Consider the following 9,714-nt stretch of genomic DNA (forward strand, 5'->3'; position numbering starts at 1 on the left):
TAGTTTGGTTAGTGGTTCTGGCTCAGGATCTTTCATGAGGCTGTAGCCCAGACATCAGCTGGGGCTGCAGTCATCTGAGGACTTGACTGAGTCTGGAGGATTTTTTTTCCAAGATGGTGCACTCATGTGGCTATTGTCAGGAGATCTTAGATATTTATGGCCATTGATAGAGGACTCCCTCAGTTCCTGACCACATGGGCCTTTCCAAAGACCAGCTTATAATATGACAGCTGGCTTCTTCCAGAGCAGGCTGGACTTCTGCACATTCTATATACATAATATGAAGTTTTCTGATAGCTTGGATTTCTACTTATGTGCCCTTTTCAATGAATGCACCAGCTTAAATCTGCATAACAAACCTTATTCTACTATACTGGTTAGTAATTTTCCTGGTTACTTCCTCATAACTGGCCTACCTTATACCTTTCTCACTTTTGTCTTTAGATGAAGATAAAATTTAAGACCAAGTTATTTTTTAAAAGATTTTTATTTATTGATTTTTAGAGAGAAGAGAGAGAGAGAGAGAAAGAGGGGGGAGAAGTGGGAAGCATCAACTCATGGTAGTTGCTTCCTATATGTGCCTTGACCTGGCAAGCACCAGGGTTTTGAACTTGTGACCTCAGCATTTCAGGTTGACACTTTAGCCACTGTGCCACCACAGGTCAGGCTAAGCCTAAATTCTAAGCCACCTCTGCAAGTTACTAATTTTTCCCTGGATATCTCCCATGTGTACATGAGAGATACATGTACATGTTATTCATGTTAATAAACTTTTGCTTTTCTCTTGTTAATCTGCCTTCAGTTATAGGGGCCCCAGCTGAGATCTTGAAAGGGTAGAGGGAAATTATTTTTTCCTCCCCTACACTGTCTAGAAATGGGATGGAACTGGATTTTAAATCCAAGAATGATAGAGGTACTCTCTCCTCACATAGCCCACTTAAGTTCACTCTTTTCTTAGTTGCATTCCGCCCATTCCAGCGAGCAAGTAATAAAACACTGTTTTGAGTCTTATCCATTATTTTTTTGTGCTTCTATTTCCCTCAGGAAGTCCCAGAGGGAAAATGGGTGAGTGACCAGGCAGGATTATGGCATTCCAAAGCCCCTGACCCAAATACCATCAATTCCAGCTTTTAAATCCCATCATCTTTCCATTGAACCATCAGGAGGTAATTTAGAGCAAAGACTGGACAAGCAAGAGGAGTTGGGAAATGCAGCAATGGCCATATGCCATTTGGGGGATGTTTTCAGTTACCTAAATAAACTGTATTTCCATAGTGTCTTCAGAGCTTATGGTATGTGTGCAATAAATAAAGTAGTGGAAATACCATGAAGGAGCCCAACCAGCTGACTCTATTTGTGTGCATCCTTTTCCAGAGGAGTCCTTGAAACAGCAGACAGTCTCCATATGATTCAGTGAAAGCATACAAGCTGTCCCCCAACACCATTACTTCTCTTCTATTCAGTTATTTCATACCATATGTTTTCAGTTTTCTTAGGTATATATCTAGGAATGGAATTGCTAGGTTATATGATGACTGTGCTTAACTTTGGATTTGACCAACAGAGAGTATCAGGTGAGTAATTGCCTTATTAAACTATTTAACTTAGCCTTATGTTAATTAACAAGCAGCCTTGGTACATTTAAGACATAATCTACAGGCCTGATCTGTGGTAATGCAGTGGATAAAAACCTCAATCTGGAATGCTGAGGTTGCTGGTTCGATACTCTGGGCTTGTCCAGTCAGGGCACATACAGGTGTAGGACACTCTGAAAGGGAGAAAAAACAGCTGATCTTCCCTGTTCAAAGGTAATGGGCTGGGCTCAAATCCCCTCTCTACCATTGTTAGCTGGGATGTGGAACATTTTGATAAGTGAAAACAAGATCTGATCTTTCCTATTCAGGGATGAAATCAGAAAAATGATTTTTTTGTGACTTGATGTACTAAACTATGTTATGCTACATGTGGAAATGGGGTCTCCTGGTTAATTAAACATCTGGGCTGAGAAAAGTATACCACAAATCCACTGTGGCTAGATTGCTTTTGAAAACAGATCATGAAAATCAGACACTCAACATTGAAAGCACAACAGCCCTTTGCGATTGTTTGAAGTGGATTTCCAGAAATCAGCAATAATATAGACTGTCAAAACTTGAGGGACCAGGAATTTGGACCAATCTCCACTGAGTAACAAGGTGGCAGTTCACCTGAACTGGAGCTGAGAGTCATTTTCTCTGCCATACCATGACTAGCTCCATTTGCTATATTTTAAATATTTGTGACTTTAAGGTAAGTGACATGGGTTCCTATATCTTCTTATCAAAATATACATTAATAATTGTGTATTTTGTGTTGGAGTATGCTGTACAACCATTCATTGCTTGTGACACAAATCAAATGAGTGAAAGGTGTAGGCATAGCTCTGATGATCATTTAGCCTTTGTAAATTCTCAGCAATTTCTTTTCCTCAATCAAAGGACTTTCCAGTGGTGAAAGCATTTTATACAGTGAATGCATTAAAATGCTTTCTCTAATTTTACTATTCCAGTTAATGATTTTATTTTTGTCAGAGACTTATTGACTGAAATGAAAATGATTTTCATGCAGCAGGTGTGATTACATGCTTAATTTCTGGGGACTGCCAGCAGCCCAGCTCGGTGTTGTGTCCTCTGAGCCCGCAGGCTATTAGAACCAGAACAAATGGGAGACTGAAGCAGGTTCATGGGCTCATGTGGTTTCTCTGGCTGTGGCAATTTTCAGGACTTATTAATATCCCATGGAAAGTGAATATAAGAAAGTCTGCTTTAATTGTGTAGGTGAAAGAGAAAAATATCACTAATTGTAATTCACGTGGAGTGGAAGTGCATGTATAACAATTACATGTAAATGTAAATGCTCAGACCACACGACCAGCAGATCATGCTGAATGATATCAGAAATTCAGATTACTGTGCAATATGGCAACAATCTAGGGAAAGTCAGATGGGGTGGATAGTCTTGTAAGTGTATTTTCTTATATTCTTCATGGCTAAAGATTCAATGAACCATGTTTATTTTCAGGCTCATTTCCCAAGGATCATTGATCATAAGCTTTAGAAACATCTGCAAGGTGGGATCCAAAAATGCCTAAGAGACAGTGTGACAACAATGATACCTGTCTTGCAGGTATAGTTTACCTATCATATAACATATGGTATATATGAAATAGTAAACATTATATATCAAAAATTATGTATTATAATCTGAGGTTTTAATAGCTGGCAGGTTCAGGGAATGGAGTGAGAAGTGTGGCTACACACAGTATGTGGAATTGCTCCGTTAGAAAATATAAGTAAACACTTATAAAATGCACACTCATTCTGGTCAATAATCTCATATACATGACAATTATTAAATGCAGTCATAGGCAACCTTAAATAGTTTTCTACTATATACATTCATGTATCAAAGTAAAATTTATTACTTTTTATTTTTTTAGTGAGAGAGAGACAGACAGAGAGAGGGACAGACAGGAGAGAGATGAGAAGCATTAGCTCATAGTTGTGGCACCTTAGTTGTTGTTTATTGATTGCTTTCTCATATGTGCTTAGACCAGAGGACTCCAGCCAATCCAGTGACCATGAGATCATGTCTATGAGTCCATGCTCAGGGTGGCAACCCCACACTCAAGCTGGCGACCTCGGGGTTTTGAACCTGGATCCTCAGCATCCCAGGCTGATGCTCTATCCACTGTGCCACCATCATGTCAAGCTAAAATTTATTACTTCTAATCTTTAGAGTTGTGATAGATGATATTGCCAAAATATTGCCAGTCTCTTAAGTAATAATGGGAAGTAGGAGAGGGCCCAAGAGAATTGTAGGTGGGAATGTCCAAATATTAAAAAAATAAAACAAACAACAGTGCCTTGGTTTTTCAAAAGAGAAAAACCATGAATTAAAAAACTATAAACTGGTGAATTTAATATTGATTTTAAGCTCGAGGTGAGCAAACTTTAACTCTACAGGGCTAGATAGTAAATATTTCAGGCTTTGTGGACCATATGGTCTCCATCACAACTATTCCACTCTGCTATTAAAGCACAAAAGCGGCCATAGACAATATGCACATGAATGAGCATGGCTGTGTTCCAATAAAACTATTTTAAAAAAATGAGAGGAAGGCCAGATGCATTATTCTAGAATGGACTTTAAAAAATATATTGTCAGCCCTGGCCAGTTGGCTCAGCGGTAGAGCGTAGGCCTGGCGTGCGGGGGACCTGGGTTTGATTCCCGGCCAGGGCACATAGGAGAAGCGCCCATTTGCTTCTCCACCCCCCCTTCCTTTCTGTCTCTCTCTTCCCCTCCTGCAGCCAAGGCTCCATTGGAGCAAAGATGGCCCGGGCGCTGGGGATGGCTCCTTGGCCTCTGCCCCAGGCGCTAGAGTGGCTCTGGTTGTGGCAGAGCGACGCCTCGGAGGGGCAGAGCATCGCCCCCTGGTGGGCAGAGCGTCGCCCCTGGTGGGCATGCTGGGTGGATCCCAGTCGGTCGGGCGCATGCGGGAGTCTGTCTGACCGTCTCTCCCCGTTTCCAGCTTCAGAAAAATACAAAAAAAAAAAAAAATATATATATATATATATTGTCAGCCTTTTAAAAAAGATGTTTTGATCCTCAGGAATTTGCATGAATGTAGTGGTCCTTAGTCCTGGCTACACATTAGAATAAGTTGGGGGAGCTTTGAAAAATCCTGGTCCCCTTGCCTGACCAGGCAGTGGCACAGTGGATAAAGCATCGTCCTGGGATGCTGAGGACCCAGGTTCGAAACCTCGAGGTTGCCAGCTTGAGCACGGGCTTATCTGGCTTGAGCGCAGGCTCACAGGTTTGAGCACGGGGTTGCCAGCTTGAGCATGGGATCATAGACATGACCCAATGGTTACTGGCTTAAGCAAGGCGTCACTGGCTCGGCTGGAGCCCCATGGTCAAGGCACGTGTGAGAAAGCAATGATTCAACAATTAAGGTGCCATATCTATGAGTTGATGCTTCTCATCTCTCTCCTTTCTTGTCCGTCTCTCTCTCTCTCTCTCTCTCTCTCTCTCTCACTGAATAAAAAAATCCTGGTGCCCAGCCTACCTACTAGACCAGTTTAATCAGAATCTCTGCGATGGGGTCCTAGGAGTGTTTTATAGACGCTGCTTGAGTGAAGCCAAAGTTGAGAACCACTGCATAAAGTCATGAATTCATGCCAGGTTAACTTCATTTCTTTCTTCTCCTTCTCTTTCTCCTATTCTTGGATGAGGTGGTCAGGTAGTTCTACTGGGACAAAATAGTAAACACAGTTCATCTGGATTGACACTAACATTGCTAGTCTTTCATAATTGTCCTGATGGACAAATTAGAATAACGTGGGTAAATGACAGTCAGGTTCTGATGAATGGAGTAGATGTTATTTAGAATTATTTGAGGGTCCCATCTGTTCCCAGTGGTGACTGTAAAACAGACATCCAATAACTCTTCGTTAGGGAGACTGTCAATCCACTCTGTAGGAAATGGTTAAACAAACCAAAGATGTTAAACTGGGAAAAGAAGAAGCTTACAATTTAATCTGGTAATGCTGAGGTTCCAAGCAAGAGAGTCACAAATTGTGAATAAAGCTATGGACAAATTGTCCCTTTCTCACATGACAAGGCCAGTTGAGGGCAGATAGGAGCTTGCCTTCTGGTCTGGATTTTTGGGACTCATTTCATGCATAGTGCCACCCTGTATATTCCATATGATGGGAAGTAGATAATCGAGCGATTGGGGCTGTAAGAATTTGTATTCTGTGTCATTGGTCTATTAAGGTCTGGCTTGTTGATAACATGGTACAGCAATGAGGTGCCCTGTTTTGTTTGTGTGCATATGTTTGTTTCTTTTAACTCTTTGTCACAACCATACACTAGGAATGGGTTGAGGTGATAGTGAAGCCAGGTAGGTAGAAAGATCCTCTATTTTCTTTCATAAATCACAGTGATATACACATGTATATCTATATGTTGTATATGGGTACATATATACATGCATGTACCTGTTTATGTATGTGTGTATACACACATGTTTATACACACACACATGCATATACATCTATCATTTGGCTAGGCTACTAAGGAAGAGAATGAGCACAGTGAGAATGGAAGTGACAAAAGTAGTTCCATGGGGTGTGGTACAACCCTACTTCAAATGTCCAAAGCTGATCTCCTAAGAGCAGAGCAGAGATATTTCAGCATTTTTGAAGAATGGAGTTGAATTTGAAGACAGGAGGCCCACAGATAGATGGAAGGCAGGCTTGGCTCCAGGCTAGACTCCAGGATGAAAGGCAGGACAGATTGCCATGGTAGATATGGGGGGTAGGATGTAATTTGTGTGGTTGGGGGGACATGGCAGAAATAAGAGACTGAGAGTCTTGGGACCCTGAGTTTTAGGGACAAGGAGGGTCATAGGCTTTGTTTTTCTCTCTTAAGCATGGTGCCCATGAGGCTTACTTACATAACTCAGTTATTTTATAATGTGTGTTTCTGAGGAAAAAAAATAAGCTGTGTAGTAACTGTCTATTTGAGGATGCATATCCCTCAAGAATGTAAAGTTCTGTTTGTACATTGTCAATAAGTGGACTCAAGTTTTAGAAAAATCTGGAAGCTGTAAAAACTATTTAAATGTAAAAAGAGAAAGTTATCATAGCAGGATAAAAATATGTTATCTGAAGATTGCAGCTGTTTTTAATTACCAAAGCTGAGTCATCTTTGGTCTCCCGCTTACTATGTCACCTCTAGTTATTGAGCTAAAGCAAGCCTGACAAATGGTTTCAATTTAACATTTGAAGTCACGTCTGCTTATTGAGCTCTACCCAGAATCTGCTTGAAAATTCAATCTGAGAGCTTGGCCCCCAAGTCAGGAGAGGTTGATATAAAAATCAATGCTAAGACATGACCATTCAGTGATGTCTTTTCTGTTTTCAACATCAGTTGAGAAGTAATTTAATAATGGTTTAAATTAGGTCAGGACACAGGGCTTTCCTGCAGAATTACAGGGCATATAGATTTTTCTGTAGAAAAAAAGAGAGTATGGTTGTAGGAAAGAATAACCTGTTCTTACATCTCCATGATTCTCTTCATATCAGAACAATTCTGTGTCTAGCTTACTGGAGAAATTGGGTGCTTCCTTAAAGAGGCAGCGCATGTGGCTAGAATGCCCTATTTTGGGGTACAGTTGTCCTCTTCCTCTTGGGTGTGTCCCTGCCATATTCTCTGTGTGGTGCCCAGGTTCTCTGGAGCTCTTGCCAGGAACTGGTGTGCTTACATGGCTTATAAAGTCCCTCCACCTCCACCTAGGTATGCCCCCCTTTCTACTGAGATAGCAAGAAGTGACTGGTTTAATGCAGTGGCTCCCAATCCAGACTGCACATTAGAATCAGACTATTAATATCCAAGCCCACCTCAAGAGATCCTGAATTAATTGGCCTGGAGGGAGCCCTGGGGCTTCTGATACAGCCAGGGTTGAAAGCAATGCTTTTTTTGTGTGTTGTTGTTATTATTTTATTTATTGATTTTAGAGAGAGGAGAAAGAGAGAGAAAGAGTGGGAAGCAACAACTCATAGTAGTTGCTTCTCCTATGTGCCTTGACTGGGCAAGGCCAGGGTTTCGAACTGGCAATCTCAGTATTTCTGATCAATGCTTTATCCACTATGCCACCACAGGTCAGGCAAAGGCAATGCTTTAATTGGTTGTAATTTAGGTTTAAATTCTTTGGACAAACTTTCAGGAAAACCGTGTAGTGAGGAATGTGAGACTGGATTGGGTCAATAGGTATGGAAATATTTAAATGGCAGCTAAAATAGTCCAACAATGGAAGTTTCAGAATTGTTCCTTTGAAGGTGTTATAGAATCCTTTTAAATAACACTTACATATCATATTTCTATGGATAATACAGTGAGTAACTCTGATTATTAGGCTAAGCAAGGTTTTGAAAAACATTTATATATTGCCAGTGGTGGGATTCAGCCTGTTTGCACTGGTTCAGCAGAACCAATACTTAATTTTTTGTTGAGTTCAGTGAACTGGTTGTTAAAATGGCACTTGTAATCAGGGTTCTCTCTAAGGTAGGTGCCTGGAAATCACAAATTTACATTCCTTGCTCTTTTATAACGTTCATCTGTGCAACAGCGTATTCTAAGTGCCCGTAGTCATGTTCATTCCATCCACAGGTGAAAAGATTGTAAGTAAGGACACCAATCAAGAAGCAATATGGAAATATCTTAACAGTTTTATTGTATTTTTGTCAGGTATTATTTAATATTTTTTCATTAGTATTTTAAAACTCATAAACTAGTTTTGTGTACCTCTTTTATTATTTTTATTTAAGTATTAAATGCATGAAATAATAAACTACCTTTTGGAATATCATTCTTTATGCTTAAAATGGTCATCAGGGCAGGGAACCGGTTGTTAAATTATTTGAATCCACCACTATATATTGCCCTATGTTTTGTCCCCTGTGACTTTGGATTTCCGGGAGCTGTATTGAATTGGCATGTAGGTGATAAGGACAGGATTATAAACTGTGAAATAGTACGAAAAAGGAATAAAATATGACAGATGTCCACATTCATGCAAGCTCTGGGAAAATGCTTACATATGAGAGATACTGAACCAATATCAGTAGAATATTGTTTTTGTGATCATGATGAATTTATTTCAGTTAAAAATAAACCCTGTTGGCAGAGAGAAACCAGTGAATTTTTTTAATGGAAGTTAAGTCATTGACATACTTTTATTTATATCCACAGCAATGAGCTTTATTTTATTTTATTATTTATAATTTATTATTATCTTATTTTATTTATTTTTAATTGATTTTATTGGGGTGACATTGGTTAATAAAATTATATAAGTTTCAGGTGTACAGTTCTATAATACATCATCTGTATACTGTGTTGTGTGTCTACCACTCCAAGTCAAGCCTCCTTTCATTACCATTTATCTCCTTTATACCTTCTTCCACCCTTCTCCACCCCCTTTCCCTCTGGTAATCACCATATTGTTGTTTGTATCTATGACTTTTTAAAATTTGCTTAATCCCTTCACCTTTTTCACTAGCTCTGCAATCCCCTTCCCCTCTGAGAGCTGTCAGTCTACTCTCTACCTATGAGTCTGTTTCTATTTTGTTTGTTAGTTTAGTTTCTTAATTAGATTCCACATGTGAGTGAAATCATATGGTACTTGTCTTTCTCTGACTGGCTTATTTCACTCAGCATAATGCTCTCCAGGTTCATCCATGATGTTGCAAAGGGTAAGATTTCCTTCTTTTTGCTGGTGAAATATTTTGAGTAGTGGTATGATGTAATAAAAATTGTGATTAAAAAATTGTGATTAAGGATTACTTTGATAATAGTATATTGGATGATGGTAGGAGAAGAACCCAAAGGTAGCCAGCCAGTCATCAATACAAATTGTACCTATAAGTTGAAAGAAGGGAAAAGTTGGTGTGACCAGAAGTTCTGAGAAAGCTTCATGGAGGAGATGGAAAGTTAACTGAGCCTTGAATGATGCAAAGGATAGTTGGAGGGGAACGAGAGAGTCATTCTAGAGTAGGAGGCATTTACAAATGGTTATCCAGTCATGTTAAAAAAGAAATAAAAAACATAACATTTGATTTCAGAATGCTCCCTGCTGTTACCCTTACCTAGACCCTTACCATTCATACT

Source organism: Saccopteryx bilineata, chromosome X (assembly GCF_036850765.1).
Source record: "Saccopteryx bilineata isolate mSacBil1 chromosome X, mSacBil1_pri_phased_curated, whole genome shotgun sequence".
Taxonomy (NCBI): domain Eukaryota; kingdom Metazoa; phylum Chordata; class Mammalia; order Chiroptera; family Emballonuridae; genus Saccopteryx; species Saccopteryx bilineata.